Source organism: Carcharhinus amblyrhynchos, chromosome 10 (genome assembly GCF_965287045.1).
Source record: "Carcharhinus amblyrhynchos chromosome 10, sCarAmb.v2.hapA, whole genome shotgun sequence".
NCBI lineage: Eukaryota > Metazoa > Chordata > Chondrichthyes > Carcharhiniformes > Carcharhinidae > Carcharhinus > Carcharhinus amblyrhynchos.
Window position 1 is genome coordinate 65157287 of NC_137333.1, and position 22868 is coordinate 65180154.

At 40.9% G+C, this 22868-nt stretch overlaps 1 protein-coding gene across 2 annotated transcripts in view; it reads left to right on the forward strand.

The window, feature by feature from the left end:
- dync2h1 (dynein cytoplasmic 2 heavy chain 1) overlaps positions 1 to 22868 on the forward strand; it is a 546351-nt gene that overhangs the window by 307201 nt on the left and 216282 nt on the right. The window lies entirely within an intron of this gene.

Consider the following 22868-nt stretch of genomic DNA (forward strand, 5'->3'; position numbering starts at 1 on the left):
AACTCCTCTTTCTGACGTCACAAGTGACATCCTAGTTGATTATGACAAAGGTAACCCAACCCTCCTGTTCCTCTTGATCTATCAGAAGCTTTTGACATTTTTCTCCAATGCCTCTCTAGAGTTGTCTGGCTGAATAGAGCTGTACTTGCCTGATTTAATTTTAGAGCTGATAAAGAGTCACCTGGAATGTCTTCTCCTCCTATTTGTGCACCGTTACCTCTGAATTCCCAAGCATCTATCCTCAGCCACTTAGCCCTTTGGTGGCACCATCTAAAACCACAGCATTACTTTCCACATTGTCAATTATTGTAAAAACCCATCTGGTTCAGTAATGTATTTTCAGGAAGGCAATCTGCCACCCTTACCTGGTCTGGCTTACATGTGCCTGCAAACCCACAGCCATGTGGTTGACTCTCACATGCCCTCTGAAATGGAGGGCAGGGGTGGGCAATAAATGCTGGCCCAGCCAGTGACACATACCTCCCTGAAGTGAATTTTAAAAATTCATATAAGCTGATGGCACTCAGCATTACATCACTGCTATCTTTCTTGATCCCTCCATCATTCTAAATTGTCAAACTGCTTGCCAATGTCAACATTGGACGAGGGAGTTTTCTCTCACTAAATATTGGAAGATAGACACCGTTGTCTTCAGTTCCTGTCACAGTCTCCATTCCCTTGACATCAGTTTCATCTCTCTCCCTGGCAATTTTCTGAGGCTAAACCAGACTCTTTGCAACCTATCTATAATCATATCTGATCCTGAGATGAGGTCCCAGTCGCACATTAGCACCATAATCAAGACCGCCTGTTTTCTCATCCATAACATCATCCTTGCCCATGCCTTAGTTTGTGCATTGCTAAACCTTACTCCACATCTTAGTTCCCTACAGACTTGGTTATTCTAATGCATTCCTGGCTGACCTTTAGTGTTCTGTCATCTGAAAACTTGAGCTGATAGAACTCTTTCCTCTTGACCCTATTCGCACCAAGTCAGGCTCACCTGTTTCCCTTGTTTTCACTCAACCACACTGGCTCTTAGTCATGCAGCATCTCAATTTTAAAATTCTTATCCTTGTTGTTAAATCCCTCCATGAGCTCAACACCTCCCTATCTCTACAATCTCCTCCAGAGAACTTTTGTTCTCTGAATTTTGCCAATTGATGAGTTAGGCATTCTCAATTTTAATTGCTTCATCATTAACAGCTGTGCCTTAGGCTGTATACCTAAATTCTGGAATTCCTTCCCTAAGTATCTTTTTTCCTCCCTCAAGACTTTCCTTAAATTCTGGTTTGACAAATCTTTTGGCTATTTGATTTGTATGTCATCACATGGCTCAGTGTCAGATTTTGTTTGATAATATTTCTGTAAAGTCCCCTAGAAAAATTTATTGAACTAAAACATGTAAGTTGTTGTTCTGTAGTGGAGACTGAGCCCCCTCCCACTTCTCCATGGCAGATTTTCATATTTCTATTCTGCACCTTCTCCAATACTCTCACATGCAGCTTCCTTCTCTCCTTTCAAATGGGTTTCAGAATGAAAGCAATTTCTTGTCATGTCCGTAAGAAGTAACTAGTTCATGGCACTGTGTTGAAGTTTCGCATTGCACCACATCAACTACCAGAAATTTTAGATCTTGCTCACTGTAGTGAACTTTCCACATGCTCAGAACTTCTTGAAGTACAACTGTGCTTTTTTTCTGCTTTGTAGTTTTTATATTTCTGGCAGCATTCTTTTACATTTCCACAGGGCAAGTGTGTTTGCATTGAAATGGCAACATAATTCAATCTGTGTTTGTGGAATTCAAAATAACATGTTATGGTAAAATGAAACAGGCTAGAAATGCCTTAAGGCATGAAAGAACAAAGTGCCAAAATAAAATCATGCCTCAAAAGCATAGATGTGAATTTTGCCCCAAATAAACCTTAAGGCAACAAAGCAATATAAAATTTATCCTTATGTTTTGGTAGAACGTATCCTGCAGATGCTGTTTGATGCACATTCTACAATAATTGGCTGGCTTGGCTGCTGGGCATCATTTAATTTAAACATATGGTGGAATTAGCTTTTAAGATATATTCTCATATTTCACATTATTGACATGCTGTGATTCATTAGAGTCATAGAGCTTGGAACCAGGCCTTTTGTGTCGCCCAGTTATTATCATTAAGCTAGTCTCAATTGCCTGCATTTGGCCCATATCTCTTGATACCAATCTTACCATGTAACTGTCTAGATACTTTTTAAAAGACAAAATTGTAACCACCTCTACTACTACCTCTGGCAGCTCGTTCCAGGTGCTCACCCTCTATGTGAAAAAATTGCCCCTCTGGACTCTTTTTTATCTCTTCCCTCTCACCTTAAACCTACGCTGTCTAATTTTAGACTCCTGTATCTTTGAAAAAAGATGTTGACTATCTAGCTGATTTATGCTTCTCATTATTTTATAGACCTCTATAATATCACCCCTCAGCCTTCTACACTCCAGGGGAAAAAGATCCCAATCTATCCAACCTCTCATCATAACTCAAACCACCAACTCCTGGTAGCATCCTAGTAAATCTTTTCTGCACTCTTTTAGTTTAGTAATATCCTTTCTATCATAGGTTGACCAGAACTGTGCACAGTATTCCAAGTGGGCCTTACAAATGTTTTGTACAACTTCAAAAGACATCCCAACTCCTGTATTCAGTGTCCTGACCAATGAAACCAAGTATGGCAAATGCCTTCTTCACCACCTGGTCCACCTGTGATTCAATTTTCAAGGAGCAATGACCTGTACCCCTAGATCTCTTTGTTCTGTAACTCTCCTCAGTGGCCTACCATTAACTGAGTAAGTCCTGCCCTGGTTCGATCTAGCAAAATGCATTATCTCGCACTTATCTAAATTAAACTCACATTTCTCCCTTCCCCTAGAATCAAGTTCGAAAATGCCTATAAAACCGTTGTTTTGGAAATTGTTCGTTTTCCTCTCCAGTCAAAAATAATGTATTTAACAGGACCAAAGATATTTAAAATGTCACATGTCATTTTACTCTGCTTTTCAGCAAGGAATTATAATTTTACTGTGAGTAAAATCATAGTACAATTTGCTGGAATATTGAGTGATTGTGAAGTGAGTTGTATTACTGCAAATGATCATTTATTTATGAATGAGAGACAGCATTCCGGAGTATAACTGTTCTGGGACAAATACATTAGGACAGTAATCCCGATAGGAGGCCTTTGGGAGGCTCGAAAAGAAATGTAAAGCAACCCAGAGTCAGTTTATATTTCTAAGGACAACAGCCAAAAAAAAGCGACAACATAAAACTGAAAGAAAACACATATAAAAATGCTTAAGGAAATCAGATTCTGGCATTTGGGAGAGATACAATGAACAACAAAAGGTGACAAAGTAGTAGGAACTGTAAAAAAGGGATTATTGCTTGCAAAATCAACATAAAAAGGCTTAACAATTATGTTCGAAAAAAAGGTTGGTAGGTGTAGTATAGGTCCTTAAGTTAGGGAAAATGGAAACATGGGGTGGCATGGTAGCACAGTGGTTAGCACTGCTGCTTCACAGCTCCAGGACCTGGGTTCAATTCCCGGCTTGGGAGGTCCGAAATGGGGGGGGAGGGTCTGAAGCCACTATATGTGTGATTGGTGGGGGGCGCGGGGAGATCTGCTGCCATTCTGCGTGTGATCAGAGGGAGTCAAAGGGGGGTGGGGCCTTTGATCACTCTGAGTGGCAGTGGGTGGGGGATAAGGGATCAGGGATCAGTAATGTTGTGGGGTTGGGGCAATGTCTATGAGAGCCAGGAGGGAGGCATTATCTGGCCCAGGAACGGTGTGGCAGGGGATTGTTTCTCGAACTTCTTTTTCTGAACGTGCGCAGTTGGAGGCACTGATCGGAGCTACAGGATTTTGGATGCGTTAAGCCCCACCTACAGGCCTGTGCAGCGCGATTCAGAATTGCTGCTATTTTTTCAGGCAGAGTGTGTATGGGGGCACCTGAGAACGGGTCTAAAAGTCAGATCTGAAACACTCCCAGTTTCAAGTTTGCCCAGCACTTAGAATAAAAATAGGGCCCATAATTACTTTGTGTCAAATTTACGTAGCAGAAGAGGTTGGCATGCTGGACATCCCAAAGAACTTAATATTGAATCAGGACTAGACTCTCCAAAATTTACATAAACAAAGCAATAGTATTGAAGAAAATAGTGGCACCATCGAGTGAAAAGTTCTCAACAGCAGTTGGCTTCCAAGCCGGAGTTTTAAAGGAACTAGGTTAGAATATTGCAAATGGTCTAACCATAAACTTTCGAAGTTCTACCAATTTGTGAAGTATTCCTTTAGATTGCATATGTCACTCAGCTATTTAAAAAGATGACAGTGGGGATCCAGGGCATTGTAAACCAATTAACCTTATTAGTAGAAAAATAATAGAGCTAAAGTTCAGTGACTGAGTGGATACCGTGCAAATTTTCAGTTGATCTGAGCGACCCAGTCTGGATTTATAAAAGATTGATCATGCCCCAATGTACCTGATTGAATTCTTCAGAGAAGCGATTGAAGTATTGGACAGGACAATGTTCATGAATGTTATTTTTATGGATTTGCAGAAGACATTTGAAATCCCTCATATGTGACTCTTTGTGACAGTTAAGGCTCATGGAAGTTAGAGGAAAATTATTGACCTGGTTAGGAAATTGGCTGAGCAACAGGAAACCAAAAATAGGTATGATAGGTACGCTAATTGCTAGGACTCAGGTGCTCCAGTTTCCTCCCACACTCCAAAAATGTGCAGGTTAGCTGCATTGGCCAGGCTAAATTGCCCCTTTGTGTCAGGGGGACTAGCTGGTTAAATAGGTGGGTTTGAGGGGATGTGACCTTGGTGGTTTTGTGGTTGGTGCAGAGTCAATGGGCCAAATGGCCTCCTTCTGCACTATAGGGGTTCTATGATTCTAATAGTGTCATGTCAGGATCTGAGCTGGAGCCTCAACTTTTGCTATATTTAATGATAACTTGGATGATGGGATGGAAAGCCACAAGTCCACCTTTGCCGATGAGACAGAGATAAACAATGTAGATAAAAGTGCTGAATTACAAAGGTCTTAATAGAATGGACAAAACTGTGGCAGGTGTATTTGAAGTGTGAGATGATTCACTTTAGACTTAAATAGCACAAAACAGAGTATGTTCTAACTGGTGAAAACCTGGAAGCATTTGAAAGTTCAAGCACATAGATCATTTACATGCCATGGAGAGACACAAAAAATAATCGAAAAGGCTAATGGAACGTGGTTGTTTTGTCTAGAGGACTAGAACATGTTGAGTAGAAGTTATGCTACAACTATACAAAACCCTGGTTAAAACAAATCTGCAGTACTATCAGCTTTCCTGGGCACAAAACCATTGGAAATATATATTGGGCCAGGAGAGAATGGAGTACAGATTTATAAGAATGATACCAGGATTCCAAGGATCAAATTACAAGGAAAGATTACACAAAAGTAGACCTCTGGAATTTAGAAAATTAAGAGGTGATTTCATTGAAATTTTCAAGCTATAAGGGGAAGTAGGTAGAGTAGATGGGGAGAAACCGTTTTCATTGGTAAGAGATTCTAGGAAGAGGCGATATAGTCCATACACAAGACCGAAGCCTTTGAGGAGTCAAGTTAAAAAACAGTTTTGCCCACAAAGAATGACGAAAGTTTGGAATGTCCTCTGTTAATGGTAATCACGTTCGTTCAATTGCTTATTTTAAATCTGAGATTGATAGATTTTTGTGAACCAAAGGTATTGAGAGATATGAAGCAAAGTTAGATTTATGAATTAGATCATAGATCAATCATGATGTTATTGAATAGCAAAACAGGTTTAAAAGACTAAATGGCTTTCTTCTCTTATATTCCAATGCTTTATTGTACTTTGATGTGTCTTTTTAAGTAATATTGCTGACTCAAATTGTATTGCAGGAAGCAATGATTTATTTTTCAGTGAATTGTGTTAAATATTCTAACTCCAGCCTACAATTACCCCTTAAGGATTGCTTTCTGTTCTAACCTATATTGCACTGATTCTAACCTTGATCACACTGAACATTCTATGAATTCTAATTTATTTTCTTTGCTTTCTCTTTTGCGTATATTTCAATAATCTGCTATTTTATATTACCTTGTATGAGAATAATTTTTGATACGGCAACTTGTAATGCTGAGTTGTAACCCTGAAAGCAACAGAACAATAGAGGGCTAAATTCAATAGGCTTCAAAACAAGGCACCGGTTTAACTTAATATAGGCAGTGTATTTCAAATAATTTCAGCTGACAACCAGTGGTAATAGTGCTGTTGATTAGATGGATGCTAAACAGGAGCCTGATATTGTGAGTGGTTGCCTCCAGTTAAAAATAGCCTGCAGTACTAAAGGCTTACCTGCACCTCTCAATGGTGAGGCACATTGTGGTTGGAACTGCTGCTCGCAATCCTGTGGGGGCTGTATCTGATCTGACAAAGACAGAAAGATGGCACAGCATGAGCGTTGTGAGTTCCAAGGTATTCAGATACTGCACTGGAGGCATTAATGCAGAAGGAGCAAAGGTGGAGAGATGTCCTATATCCACAAGGGGCTAAAAGGTCCTTCAGACAATACTTAGAAATTGTTGGAGCAGATAACATGAAAGTTAATGTCAGGAGTCAAGCCTGGTGAAGTATTGCAAGTTCAGTCAACTGACACGTGTGATCAAAATTAGTGAATGCATTCTTCAAATCATATCTGAACAACTGCACGACAAACACAACCTCATCACTCACCTACCTAAAATCGTTATTAATAAGGACTCACGCTGACATTCATATGTTGCAAACCACTCTTGCACAATTTATTCCGCTGTAGACTTCATACTTTGATCCTTAACTTGCACACACCATCAGCTATTCACTAATGACAGTTATATCTGCCAGACAGACATGTTTGCCAGCATATCCTGAATCATGGGAAGAGATGGTGTTGGCCATTATTGGGATCTTAGAAGCCCTACAGTACAGAAAGAGGCCTTTCGGCCTATCGAGTCTGCACCGACCGCAATCCCACCCAGGCCCTACCCCCAATCCATACATATTTTACCCACTAATTCTCTCTAATCTATGCATCTGCGGTCAATTTAGCATGGCCAATCAACCTAACCCGCACACCTTTGGACTGTGGGAGGAAACTGGAGCACCTGGAGGAAACCCACACAGACACGAGGGGAATGTGCAAACTCCACACAGACAATGACCCAAGCCAGGAATCGAACCTAGGTCCCTGAAGCTGTGAAGCAGCAGTGCTAACCACTGTGCTACCATGCCGCCCCGGGATGCCCACTGCTGAGCTGTTGCCAGTGCCAGTGCCAGGCTGATACTTTCGAAGATAATTGTACCCTCCCACCTAATCCTCCTTCTCTCACCTTAACCTTCATTTTCTTTTGACTTACAAGCTGTAGTTGGTGTAAGCTCACACTTTTTTACTTTTCAGATATCCAGTAAGTGCAATATGATCACATTGTCAGTTTGACATTTGTGCACTATGAAGATGAAGACAAAGCACCATCACTTGACTTCACACACGTCGGCACCAGCTCAGATACTCGCTCTCCATCTAATTTAGAGGATAGTCTAGAGGTTGGAATTGCATGTGGTGAAATATTAGGCATGGGAGGCCTAAAACCAGGATAGGGGGCAAGAATACCATAGGTGCCAGCTCACCAGAGGACAAGGTTGCTCACCAGTTCTATTGCAGATTACTTTTTATATATTAATTACATTTAAATGTATGCGAGTGATGGACTTTTACCTGGGATTTACTTTTACCCTTATAGATAGACATAAGCTGAAACTATGGCAGTTGAGTTAGGAAGTGTTTGCTTGTAATGAATGCTCTGTAAATAAATGTTTATAAAAGTGTGAAGATTGGCTACTGCTCTGTCCTTCACCAGTTGGAATATAACATGGCGGCAGAGAATGGTTGACCAAAGGTGAAGGTTGGAAGCTAAGTAAAATAATTTTTCACTCATAAACTACAATTCTTGACAGTATTGTGAAAAAATGGCAGTAAACAGCTGTAACTTGTCATGGTGGGATAACCCTTTGATGTTCTTAGAATTTGAACCATATGACTCGTGGAAGAATAAAGTAGACCTCAGTAATGTCCCTAATCAAAGGGTTGTACATCTGTGGAATTCTGTACCCTAGACAGTTGTGGCTGAATAAATTTAAGGGTGAGATCTTTAGTCTCTCAGGGAATTCAGAGATATGGGGAGCTGGCAGGAAAGTGGAGTTGAAGCTCAAGATAATATTGTACACTGGCGTAGCCTTGGCAGGTCATGTGGTCTTCTTCTACCTCCATTTCTGATGTTCTTATGTTCAAAAGGTAAAGGCATTACCTTAACATTATTGGTGCGAAAGATAAAGTCAGAAGTACTTTGTGAGCTGGATGCCCATCATTTGGATGGTGATGAAAGTTTGAATCTTCTATTAGAGTTCTTGGATGAAATTTGTGAGAAAGATTAACTGTCAAATGCCGATGAAGCATGGTTGGGCTCTGATTGATTTCAGAAAACAGATGGTCATTATATGTAGAACATACCTGAAACTTAACATGTTGTATAAAGGCTGATGAAATTCAATTTGTTGATCCCTGGATCAGTACCAGCGTTTAAATTGCTGGATTGTGCTAATGCGTTTCATACAGACAGCCTCCTATTTTTTTCACTAATATTTGGTCCACTGATAAGGATGCTGCTTATATGCAGTGGCTACATTAGTGGTATTTTCCACTGACAGGATGCTACTACTATCATCAGTCCAAAAAGACATTCTACTTATCACACAGCAACATTATGGTTAAATATCAATGCCTGAGAGGATGCTAGATACATAGATTCCAGCAATTGGCTGAATGAATCAAACAGTTCCATCTCCAAAATGCACAGCAGCAACTCGCCAAGCCTCCTTCAACAGCAACTTCCAAACAGGCAACGTCTACCACCAAGAAGGACAAGAGCAGCAGATTCATGGGAACGTTACTGCCAGAAAATTTCCATCTAAGCCACACATCATCCTGACTTGGAACTATATTCCCATTCTTTCATTTTGTTGGGTCAAAATCCTGGAATGCCCTTTCTAACAGCACTCTGGATGTACCTATACCACATAGACTGCATTGTTCAAGAAGGCAGCTCGCTACTGCCTTGAGAAGCTCAATTAGGGATGGGCAATTAATGCTGGCCAAGCCAGCAATGCTCAAATCTGGTGAAAGAATGAAAAAAGATTCCTTCTATTGTTTGGAATAGGCAGAGTATAGACCAAAATTCCGCAGCATGCACCTATAAAACCCAGAGCAAAGCATCATCTATTAGATGTGATTCCACAATGGGGAAGCACTTGCTGAAGAATCCTGAGTGTGCAAAAAGCCACACAACTAATTTTAAGCTTAACCAACCAAGCTTGTAAAATGGCCCATAGACACTTGCTTAGAGCTGCGTACTCAGTGATGTATTCTCTGCCAACAAAAGGAATGTGTGCAAGCTTTGCATATTTTTGAAATACCCAGGAGCTTGTAGAGTGTATATTCCCTGAGGCTTTCTTCATTGAAATGCTTCAACTCATCAGAATCAACTTGCTAAACAATTAGCACCCTTTTCTCTTATAGTATAACCATTTTGATTGTTTGAAATTTGGTATTCTTGCATTTGTCTTGATAAGTGCAAGATGGAAAGCTTCAGCAACATGTCTGCCTTTTTAATAAAGCATTTATCCTTCTCATACCTAATGTCGGTGGCTGGGATTTCATTAACACAGAACAGTGTGCTCAGACGTCTGTTTCATAGACTTCTATCTTGAAGTCCAATTGTTAATTTCCTGTCACCACATACTTAATCAGTTGGTTGAATATGCTTGCTGCCTTTTGATGCACAAATTTAGCTCAGCATAAGATAGCCAATATACTTGATCCTAGGTTCCAAAACCTATGTCGAACTTCTGGCTTGAAGTTAAACGTTGAAACCATGCCGCAATTAGCATACGATGAGTGGCTGCTTTAGATTGATAGGTAGTACAAATTCATCAGAAACTAGCGAAAAGTTACTGAAAAGTTGATTTAGTTTCATTTCACTCTGATGAGCCACTTCATTGTCACCGAAAATTAAGTTTCTGTAATAGGTAACAAATTCTCCATTTTACATATTGCTCTTAGGCATACAATATTACAGATTAAAATAATATGTCTTCAGCACCAGATGAGAAAGCACAACTAAGCAGAGAGAAGTGCATCCTAAAGGATATTGATATATCCCAAAATATATCCCTGCTCAACACCACTGCAGATTTCAAAGCTGTCAGTCTGACCATCATTGTACTAGATTGTGGTCTTCATATCAGAATGGAAGAATGTCAAACTGAGGATGATTGATTTTCTCCAGCAATTGAAAAAGGCCCTTTGTGCTGACCAGACAAAAGCTTTAGTAAAATCCCTGCAATGATGCTTTCCTTCCTGCTGCCTTTGTAAAATGTTCATTTTGATCATTGACTGATGTGAAAGCCACATTGACTCTCTGGATAAATACAGTCATTGCTGCCTTTTAAAAATAATCTTATCAGTAATGCTAAGGGAAAAAATTGCCTGCAGGTTGTAGTATCTTCCTTCTGCTTTGTTTTCCTGCAACAGAACAACATTAGCATCCTCCATGACTCACGAAGTCCCTCATTGTTCTCACAGGCAATCAAAACATTTTGCCTTTTTAAACTAAATTGTTGATGCTCTCATTAAATTTGATATTTGAAGCCTGAGGATCACACTTAATAATTCTTCATAAACACTGCCCTAGGTTATAACTTAGCTGACCCTCCAGGAATGGTGCATTTGATAAGGCCTAGGAATCTGGGAGTTATATCTCGGTGATACAGAGGGTCTGTATTTTAAACTCTTTTGAGAAGTTGAGCAGAATGCTGAAGTTGCACGTGGTCTATTCAGTCTGTGAATCCAAGCATGGAGTAAAGATACTGAGATTTCTGGAGCGAGCTAAATAATATGGTGTTGGTTTTCATGATGTTCAACTAGAGGAAGTTCCAGCTCATGCATGATATCAGGTAGGCAGTTTGACAATGCAGAGATGATTTTAGAATTGAGAGTGGTGATTCTGTCAGAGTACTAATGGAAGCTGAATTACTATTTATGGATTATGTCCCTAAGAGCAACACATACATGAAAAAAACAGAGAGTTGAAGATGAAACCTTGAGGTTTCTCAAAATGGACTGTATGGGAGTTGCTGGAGAATTCATCAGTTTGTTCTGTTAGCGTAAGCAGCAGTAAAATGATAGAAACCCAAAGAACACCCACAGATGAGAAGGAGTGGAGGAAAATGGAGCTTTACAAAGAGGCCAGGCCAAAGAGGCTTATAACCCAAGAAAAAATCATTTGTGTCTTTGAAAAATGACTGCCTATGTAGGTTGAAGAGAGTGGAAGGTAAGTTGTTGGATTTAATAAAGGAAGCTGTGAGGGGTAGGCATGGAATTTGTTAAAAACAAAACATTCAAAAGACCTTGGAGAGGAAAATTAGATTAGAAAGGGGAAGCCATGGTGACTGGGTCACCTGCCTTGACGTGGTGGCAATGGGAGGGCCAGGAGACTTTAGCAACTGGACCTTAGTAACATCCTCCTGGCCTGCTGCGTACTAGCAACAGATAGAAAGAGACAGCTGGTGAGGCAGGTGAAGGGGCGAGCCAATTGTCAGCAGAAATGGCCAGAAAGAAGCAAATGTCTAGTGGAATGTGAAATGCTAGAAAGATAGAGCAGCCCAAAGAGACAGAGCCCCAAAGCTTCCTGCTCTTCTTCGCCTGACAAAAGCAAGCTTAACGTAGAGATATATAAACTTGGAGCATTTTACATGCTTTCTGCTGATCTGATTTCACTGAGCAGGGGAGCCACAACTTGTCAGTCAGTGGTTAAACTAGGATCCTATGTACATCAGAAACTTGATTTGCATGAGTGTCTGATTCAGACCTGTGGCTTGACTGCCTGAATAAATAGCCATATTGAAATCACCATGGAAATGAAACGGTGCAGGAAATTAACTTCTCTGGCAAGGAGAATTGAAATTTTCTCTCTTGTTTGTGGCACTGAATAGCTTTAACACTTTTTTTAAAACACTGACACATTTGAAAGTACTCATATATTTCATTCAAACCATGGAAGAGATGCTTCACAGACTTGACAAGTGATTTCCTTATTATCTTTTCAATTTTCTTTTAAAATTTGACTACAGAGATGCATTGATTTTAAGCCAAGTATTAGTTAAGTAGTTCAAGAAGGTTGATTAAGAAGATTGTAAAATGGCTGATTTGGGTGTGCATTTGTCATCCTGGTATGGTAAATACAAGGCATTAGGAAAAGTGCAAATTTTTGTAATATGGTTAAAAATAATCACAGTATATAGAATTTTCTGTGGAATTCATAACCTGCTAAGAAAATCACTAAAATTATTGTGTTGAAAGTTAAATTTCTGGTAATATGATTTTGATAGTGATTCGTTAATTATTCTCAAACAAAGGCATTCTCTTTCATATTATGGTAATCTCTTAAAATGCTTAAGAAATTTCCTGACTCACTGGATCAGCCTTGGTAAAATACCCTGAATTGTGTGATTTTTGCTTGGGGGGGGGGTCTGCTGTAAAGAAGATGGGGTGCTAGGGAGATGGCACAGGATGGAGTTGGGCCAACCAAACCAGGAAGCAGAGCATAGATGTTTATGTGGGCAGGTGAATGCTGAGGCAGCCTGGTTAGAAGGCCCACCTTGATTCTCTAAGACTTTGTCATAGTTGGTTCAGAAGCTGTTACACTGTCTTGATCTCACCCTGCACTCACTCCCTTGTCTCCTTATACACATCTGTCAGTTCAATGTCAATTTATGTCTCCTACCCTAAATCCCTTTAGGTCCTTCATGCAAACTCATGCCTCCTCATGCTCTCCATATCAATTCATGCCCCCATGTCAATTTATGTACACCTGCCAACTCTATGCCCACTCATTCCCCTCATGCCACCTCCATAGCTACTTACTCAGTGTCCCAAACCTCAGGAGCCACATGGAGATGAAGTAAATAAGCTTCTAACAATGTAATACAGTTCACACCCTTTCAGATTTGATAGTGAAAAAAACTCCCATTTATAAAATACAGTTGAAGCTCTTAATTCTCCTCAAATGGTTAATCTCTTATACAGTCAAACACACTTAATTGGATCCCATATCAGAGGCAGCTAATTCTTTAATACACATCTTAAACTGCCAATTAAACATGAACATTATCCCCTACTGAGATAATTATAGCTTTTGAAACTCAACAAAACATTCTTTGTGACATAATAATAGCTGTTAGAGAAGTGTCAACAAAGGACTCTATTGAAGCTGATGACCAAATGTTATTTCCAACAGAAGATGTTGTTTAATTCTCAGTGAAAGTTACAGCCTGTTTTTCTTTAAATACATTTAAGAGCAGGGAAATCATACAACTTCAGATCCAGATCATCACAATTGCACAAATCTTATCCACATTTCAAAGCATAAATATCTACTCTATCAATTTATGACTCCCGCTCTGCGGATTAAGAACCTTGGCCCAGTTCAAATGTGATCTGTTTGAACTCAGCATCAAGATCAAATGGTCCTGTTGAGTTTGGGTTTCTCTTTTGTGTGAATCATGCCCTTACTGGCAAAAGTTGAGTCAGTTGAAAATTGAATCTATCAGGATGACAGTACCACCTGCTATTTGGTTCATGGAATTGAGAAAATCTGGCCCTGGGTCTTTAGAATTGATAATGACTGGAAGTGATTTGCACAGAACAGAGTATGAAGTGCAGGATCTTGACTTTGACTGTGATCTTGTGAAGTTAGTACTGAATCAATCTTTTAATTGAGATGACAAGTAATTTGTCAAGAAAACAGCATTGTGGTACAGGAACAGTGAGAGGGATCATCCATATGCATTGGAAAAACCTGATTTTGTAGTAAAAGAGTCAATACACTAATAAAACATTAATATATTGTATCAATATTACATAATATAACTAATCCATTGGTAATTAATTCTTGAAATCAATTGTTCTGTTAAGGGCATTAAAAAAGCAAACCAAGCATTCAGATTTAATTTTAGAGGAACAGAATTAAAAGTGAGAAAAGTATGTTAAACCTGGATTCAATATTGGTCAGATCACACTTGGAATACTGCATACAGTAAGATACCTCTTGAAATTGCCTTGCTTAATGTTTTGCATTTGCATGATCAGTGAAATAGTGTTAGGATATCCATCTAACATTGTTTGCCTCAGACAACTTCTTTGGCATGGGGCGGCACGGTGGCACAGTGGTTAGCACTGCTGCCTCACACTGCCAGAGACCTGCATTTGATTCTCGGCTTGGGTCACTGTCTATGTGGAGTTTGCACATTCTCCCCGTATCTACATGGGTTTCCTCTGGGTGATCCGGTTTTCTCCCACAATCTGAAAGACATGCTGGTCAGGTGCATTGACCTGAACAGGCGCTGGAGTGTGGTGACCAGGGGAATTTCACAGTAACTTCACTGCAGTGTTAATTTAAGCCTTTACAATCTTACAAGCTTCACCTCCCACACAGGCTTTCTCTCACACCTACCTCATCTTGACCTGACCTCAGCTCCTGACCCCCACCCTGCATCTTGCCCCTCCTAGCAACACCTCTTGAGCCTACTCTTCACAATCCCAACCCACCCTGCCTCTCGACCCCACCCAACCTCTTGAACCCTCCCTGCCCTAACCCACCTCTTGCTCCTGTCCCACTCCACCCTCCCTCCTGCCCCATCTGGCCTCACCTTTTGTCCCTGCCTGCCGTGCCTCTCCTCTCGTTCCTACCCACACACAACTTAGGCCTTTGGTCTGCTGTTCTCCTTCTGCTTGCTCCACTGCTGCCTTCACTGCTGCCTTTGCCATTGCTAAACACCCACAGAAGCTCTTTGCTCCTCCTAATGGCAGAAGGTAGTCAGTACTGGTAGTTCTGGGACATCTACTGATAACCACACCGACAAACTTCTCTAATTAGATGGAATCTGGTAAATCCTAAAGTACTGCATAGGTACTTGCATGTTGAGTGTACTTTTTGTTGGATATTATATTGTATTTGCTGCACAAAAGGTTGTTACAGAAGGTTAGGGGGCATGGAGTTGGGGGTAAGGTGTTAGCGTGGATAGAGGATTGGCTGTCTAATAGGAGGCAGAGAGTAGGTGTCAATGGGTGCTATTCAGATTGGCGGTTGGTGACTAGTGGAGTGCCCCAGGGATCGGTGCTGGGGCCTCAGCTATTTACCATTTATATAGATGATCTGGAGAAGGGAGCTGAGTGTAAGGTGTCAAAATTTGCAGATGACACAAAGATAAGTGGAAAAGCAAATTGTGCGGAGGGTGTAGAAAGTCTGCAGAGGGATCTAGATAGGCTGAGCGAGTGGGTGAAGACCTGGCAGATGGAATACAATGTTGGCAAGTGTGAGGTTATCCACTTTGGCAGGAATAATAGTAGGAAGGACTACTACTTAAAGGGCGAAAAGCTGCAGCATGCTACGGTGCAGAGGGACCTGGGGGTCCTTGTGCATGAGTCGCAAAAACCCAGCCTACAGGTGCAGCAGGTAGTCAGGAAGGCAAATGGGATGCTGGCCTTCATAGCGAGTGGGATTGAATATAAAAGTAGGGAGGTCTTGCTGCAACTGTACAGGGCACTGGTGAGGCCGCAGCTGGAGTACTGTGTGCAGTTTTGGTCGCCGCACTTGTGCAAGGATATTTTGGCCTTGGAGGGAGTGCAGAGGAGGTTCACTAGGCTGATACCGGAGTTGAGGAGGTTGAGCTATGACGAGAGGCTGAATAGACTGGGCTTGTACTCGTTGGAGTTTAGAAGGATGAGGGGGGATCTTATTGAGACGTATAAGATGATGAAGGGGATGGATAGATTAGAGGTGGAGAGGTTCTTCCCGCTCAGAAAGGACAGCAGGACTAGAGGGCACAGCCTCAAGATAAGGGGGGTGCAGTTTAGAACAGAGTTGAGGAGGAACTTCTTCACTCAAAGGGCGGTGAATCTGTGGAATTCTCTGCCTGTTGAAGTGGTGGAGGCTACCTCACTAAATATATTTAAGACGCGGGTAGATAGGTTTTTGGTAGGCAAGGGAATTAAGAGTTATAGGGAAAAAGCGGGAAAGTGGAACTGAGCCACTTCAGATCAGTCATGATCTTATTGAATGGCGGGGCAGGCTCGAGGGGCTAGATGGCCTACTCCTGCTCCTATTTCTTATGTTCTTATGCATTTCTTCCATATTTAGTGATACAGCATTTCAACTTGTACATCTATTTTTCTTGGTGAGAAATGTCTGATGGAACCTAAGTCTGGCGTTAATATTGATTCCTGTAGGAACTATGATTTACTTAAAGTTGTTTCACTTAAAGTTCAAATTTCAGGAACACATCCACAACTTTAAATGAAGAATTGCTGTACAGCTCTAGTTGTCATATTATCAAGGGCATATAGAGGCATTAGAGAAGGTGCAAAAAAAAATTGTCCCAGAGCTGCAAAGAAATGATGAATGGACTTAATCTCTTTTTTCCTGGAGAGAAGAAGGTTGAGGAGTGGCCTTTGATGTTATGAAATGTTTTGATAGAGTTTGACAGGGAGTTCCAGTTGCAACAAAGAACAAAACTAGAGGTGTTCAATAAAATATAGTTACCAAGAACTCAAATGGGGAATTTAGAAGAAACTTCTTCACTTGGAATGTAGAGAAATGAAACTGACTAGACAGCAACGGTGATTACTATTGAGGTAATAAACTGAAGAGTTATGCTAATATAAGAGGATGGGAAGAGACTTGAGTGGTACAGAACATGCATGGACTGGTTGGAGTATATGAACTCATTTTGTGTTGTCTCTTCAGTAGAGTAGTCAGATTTATTGGTTTATCATTAGCATAATGGTTCTTCTCTATTCATTTGGGTTGGATGATTTTTTTTACCTTAGAATATTATCAGGTAACAATAATCATCATTGATCTTCAAGCTTCAGATTTAACCTTCCCTGAGAATAACTATGGGCATCACTTCAGCACCAGTAAAATTTAATTGATCACAGAGATTGTGTGCAACCAGCTGAGTGAGGTGTGTTGAGCAGCAATTAAATGCTGGCATTCATAAGAGTGATTGTGTGCAGTGGGTCATCCTGACAGGCTAAAGCTGTTAATTGTCTCTCCAGATTAAATAGGCAAAAGTGGAAATCTTCTGTTTAGTATTCATTTTAGTCTATTTGGATTCCGAAGTAGTACTACCAATTGTTAACTCTCTGTACAAATATGATGGTTTAGGTGGTTAATGAAAAATAACATTATGTATCTTTTGGCATATGTACTAATGAAGCTAAGGTTAAGTGGGCCTGATACGAGCACATTTACACAAGTACATTTTCCTATTCTGTTATATTTTCATGACAGTACTACAGTTGATTATTTCAAAAAATGAGCTTGAGCATAATGACCTTGAATAACCCTTTGTCGACTAAATTGGTATTTATTGAAAATTATGTTGTACTCTTGAATGCAAAGTCATGGACAGACTTTTCACTCCCATATGGGGCGAAAATGGAGGCTGGTGGATATGCAACCTCCATCCCGTCCCTGAGGTGGGATCGGGGCTGGAACGGCTCCTTACCTGCATGCGGCGCAGTTAGCCAATTAAGATAAATGAAAGATAAATTAAGGCTGATAGTCAGTCTGGTGGGAATTTTCCAGATGGCTTACGAGCATCTTTAAACCTGTTGAACACAGATTTCTCAATATATTGATTTTGTATTGTGGGTACCGAGGTGACCAGCACTGTGAAGAAAATTTAGATGACATAGGACTCACAAAGTCAGTGTTTTCTGTATAAAAATGTAACTTTATTAAACCAGTGGCTGCCAAAAGATCATCAAAGGGTTAAGTGGCTCTGACATAGAGTGACAGAACCTCTCTGATGATTCAATAATACATTCAAAAAACAGATCAATTGTAGATTTTCTTATCAATCATTCCTGCCTTGTAATAACTTTAACTCATCTTCAAGATACACAAATCAACAATAATACCTGTCAAATACTTTGGCCCATCGCATTCTACGCCTTAAGGTAATGGTATTCTATTAGTCTGTGAAATCTAGACGCTAACTCCTGTTTTGACTGATCTCCACATCCTGGTTGCCTAGAAACCTAAGATGCTTAGCCCATAGTTCAAATTATATTCTCAGGGGTTCCCTTAAAATTCATTGTCTAACCAGACGGTCTCGTGACACCAAATTTGGGCACCAGTCCATCTCGTCTAAACAGTGAATTAGCCCTATTCCTCAATTATGGTTAAGTGTTCTAGCTATTCTTCCATTCAAAACTTTTAGTTGATAAATCTTGCATATTTCTGAGATTCAAATATTCTCTTGAAATATGACTTTGCCCTAATGGTCTTTCCCACGATGTTTTGTAGTAAAATGCTTTTATGACCAAAGTGTACAGTATTCTTTAAAATCAATTATAATACATTTAAAGTATCAGCATTTATGTTTCACAGTCATAATCACTTATTTGAATCAATTACTGCATCTCCTATGTGTAAATTGCCTCTTGTTAACTTATTTTACAGTCATTTAACTGAATGCTGCTCATTCTGTCAGTGCCTTAATGTGTACCGATTTTAAAAATCTCACTAATCCTATTACCCCTCTTCAGTTTGTAAAAACAATATCCCTTTCTGCATAGTAATAAACTTGAAAGTGTATTGACTTGTTTTTCACCAAGATTGAGATCGTGATTATCTGCCACTGCTGCTTCCCTCCCTTTTACCAGCCCATCAGGATAAACCTCTTCTAATACTTTATCAACCCATACCTTTGAACCAGCTTCTTTCTCAAATCCTTAATCCCATTAAACTGCTGCAGGGCCAACTTCCCCTCCTGGTCTGCATGTTAGTTGCTATTAATAATATTTCTTCAGTCTTCAGGCCCTATCCTTCTCTCTTTTAAATCTGCCATAATTACCCTCTCTGCAAAAAGATACCCTTGATCCCACTGTACTTGCAAACTGCCAAATCTTCTTCAATCTCCCTTTCTGCTCCAGAGACCTTGAAAACGTTGTTGCCTCTTAAATCCATGCCTATCCTTCCAGTAACTCCTAGATTGGATTTAACCAATCAGGGTTCCACCTCCATTTCAGTATCAAAGTACATAAGAACATAAGAAATAGGAGCAGGAGTAGGCCATCTAGCCCTTCGAGCCTGCCCCGCCATTCAATAAGATCATGGCTGATCTGTTGTGGCTCAGTTCCACTTTCCCGCCCTCTCCCCATAACCCTTAATCCCCTCTCTTATCAAGAACCCATCAACCCGCTTCTTAAAAATATTTAGCGAGGCAGCCTCCACCACTTCAACGGGCAGAGAATTCCAGAGATTCACCACCCTTTGAGTGAAGAAGTTCCTCCTCAACTCCGTTCTAAACCGCCTCCCCTTTATCTTGAGGCTGTGCCCCCTAGTCCTACTGTCTTTTTTGAGCGGGAAGAGTCTCTCCACCTCTATCCTATCCATCCCATTCATCATCTTATATGTCTCAATGAGATCTCCCCTCATTCTTCTAAACTCTAACGAGTACAAGCCTAGTTTATTCAGCCTCTCCTCATAGTTCAATCCCCTCAACTCCGGTATCAGCCTAGTAGACCTCCTCTGCACTCCTTCCAGGGCCAAAATATCCTTGCGCAGGTGCGGCGCCCAAAACTGCACACAGTACTCCAGCTGCGGCCTCACCAATGCCCTATACAGCTGCAGCAAGACCTCCCTACTTTTATATTCAATCCCCCTCGCTATGAAGGCCAGCATCCCGTTCGCCTTCCTGACCACCTGCTGCACCTGCAAGCTAGCTCTTATCAAAGTCACAAGTGACATTCTGTATGACTATGATAAAGATGAACTATCCCTCCTTGAACCTCTCGACTTGTTGGCAGCCTTTAACATGGCTAACTGCACCATTTTTCTCCAAAGCCTCTCTACTCTTTATGTGGAGATGCTGACTTTGGACTGGGGTAAACATAGTTAGAAGTCTCACAACACCAGGTTAAAGTCCAACAGGTTTATTTGGTAGCAAAAGCCCCCTGGCTTTTGGAGGGCTTGCTTCTCCTTCGTCAGGTGATTGGGAGTTCTGTTCACAAACAGAGCATATAAAGACACAAACTCAATTTATAAAATAATGGTTGGAATGTGAGTCTTTACAGGTAATCAAGTCTTAAAAGTACAGACAATGTGAGTGGAGAGGCTGTTAAGCACAGGTTAAATAGATGTGTATTGTCTCTAGACAGTTCAGTTAGTGAGATTTTGCAAGCCCAGGTAAGTTGTGGGAGTTACAGATAGTGTGCCATGAACTCAAGATCCCAGTTGAGGCCGTCCTCATGTGTGCAAAACGTGGCTATCAGTCTCTGCTCAGCGACTCTGCATTGTTGTGTGTCGTGAAGGCCGCCTTGGAAAACGCTTACCCAAAGATCAGAGGCCAAATGCCCGTGACCGCTGAAGTGTTCCCCAGCAGGAAGAGAACACTCTTGCCTGCTGATTGTCGAGCGGTGTTCATTCATCCGCTGTTGTAGCGTCTGCATAGTCTTCCCAATGTACCATGCCTCGGGACATCCTTTCCTGCAGCGTATCAGGTAGACAACGTTAGCCGAGTTGCAAGAGTATGTACTGTATACCTAGTGGATGGTGTTCTCACGTGAAATGATGGCATCCGTGTCGATGATCTGGCACGTCTTGCAGAGGTTGCTGTGGCAGTGTTGTGTGGTGCTGTGGTCACTGTTCTCCTGAAGGCTGGGTAGTTTGCTGCAGACAACATTCTATTTGAGGTTGTGCGGTTATTTGAAGGCAAGAAGTGGGGGTGTGGGGATGGCCTTGGCGAGACATGTTGAAGGCTCCGGGGGAAAATGTCGTAGCTTCTCTACTCCAGGGAAGTACTGGATGACGTAGAATACTCTGTCCGCCATATCCTGTGTTTTGTCTTCTGAAGAGGTCGATGCAATTTTTCACTGTGGTGCGTCGAAACTGTCCAGAACTCCAATCACCTGACGAAGGAGCAGCAAGTGCTCCGAATGCTAGTGGCTTTTGCTACCAAATAAACCTGTTGGACTTTAACCTGGTGTTGTGAGACTTCTTACTGTTTCTACTCTTTACCAGCTGGGTGGGACTGCACTCATCTGATTTAATTCTTATCTGTCTAATCATGTGTACTGGCTTTTCTTGCTGCTCCTACAGCATTACTTTCATTGTCTTTCGAGCTGGTCTTGTCCTGCAACTATTTCTCATTGATATAGTGGCATCATGTAAAAGCGGTCTCATTTTGTACATGTACACTGCAAACACTCAACTCTACCACATCACGTCCTCTCTTGACTCTTCTGTTTTTGCTACATTATGGGTTGGATTTGCATGTCTCAATCCTGGATTCCTATGGCAATTCCAGTTCCCTGCAAGTTTTGCCAGCATGAAATAAAGGTGTGGAGAGCAAGCCCACATACAGCACTTTATCACAGGTGTGGGCATTTCAGAACCCTAGAATTTTGATGGGGTCAGCCTGAAATAGATATAGTTCATGGTTCCTCGGAATCATGTACCATGGAGAATCCCTTGTCTGAAGTGAGAAATCTTTTGACAGGTAAGTTTAAAAAATAGTGTATGATTGTATGTTTTTTAAAGTAACGTTTAAGGCCTTTTGTACAGTTTTAATTTTGGTTTCAATGCAGTGATTAGTCATAGGATTCAGTGTTTAAAAGACAAGAGACCATTAAATTTACTAGCACTGTGCAGGGGTTCAGATGCATTATAATATTTTCTCCAGTGGATAAAGCCACTTTCTGCATTCTACAGTATGGAGATATTAATGTATGTAGGGAACTCTGGGGTTTGATTTTCACGTTGATTCAATGTCCTGATAGCTGTTGTACCTTTGAAATACTCTGCCAGTATCCATAGATACAAACCAAACAGCTGTATAATAAAACAGAGAAGTCTTTGAAATGCTCATGAAATAAAAGAAAATTGGGCATTCAACATTCCTTTTACATTCTCATTAGCGATCATTCAGACATTACCAGTGCAAGTCCTATTGAAGAAACCTTTAATCCGCCGAACAGCTCTTACGCAAGTCCTGTTAAAGAAACCTTTAAACTGCTTAACAGCTCTTAATCCTTTCAAAATGAACATGTTGGCTTTTGCCAACTATATCAAAAGCAAGCTGAATAGATGGTGGGACATCAGTTTTGCCAGATAGCCTCGTTATGAATGCTTGATGGAGTTCCAAGATCGACTAATGGATGCGGTTTAGTAGGGACTGATTTACACCGCTACATAGAAGACTGCTGGCTTTAGTTGATTGGCAGTTTTATGAGATTGTAATAACTTTATCTTTCCTTGAAGTAGTTTTTCAAAAGCCTCATGTTTATTTGGACAAGATTAACAAATATTCAGTGGATTAATGGTTTCTTCAGTGGGATTCTCAGTGGCTGTGTTTGTTTGAGAATTTCATGAAAATGTAGGAGGTGTAATTTTTTTTTCAAAGAAAATGTCAAATGCCTGATTTTTAAAAATATTTTGAGCTTTTCAAGTGAGTGGGCATGGGAGCGAGAGGAGAGAGATGAATGGTCTTGAAGGATCATGGGAGACATGCGCGGGCTTGGAAGAGGCATGGGATGGGTGGGGAGGATAAAGCAGATGAGGAGTAAAGGGCCTAATAACCATGAATAGAACTAGGCCAGTGTTCCAATTAATGGAGGTGGGCCTTCTAACCTCCTGGCCTCGCCA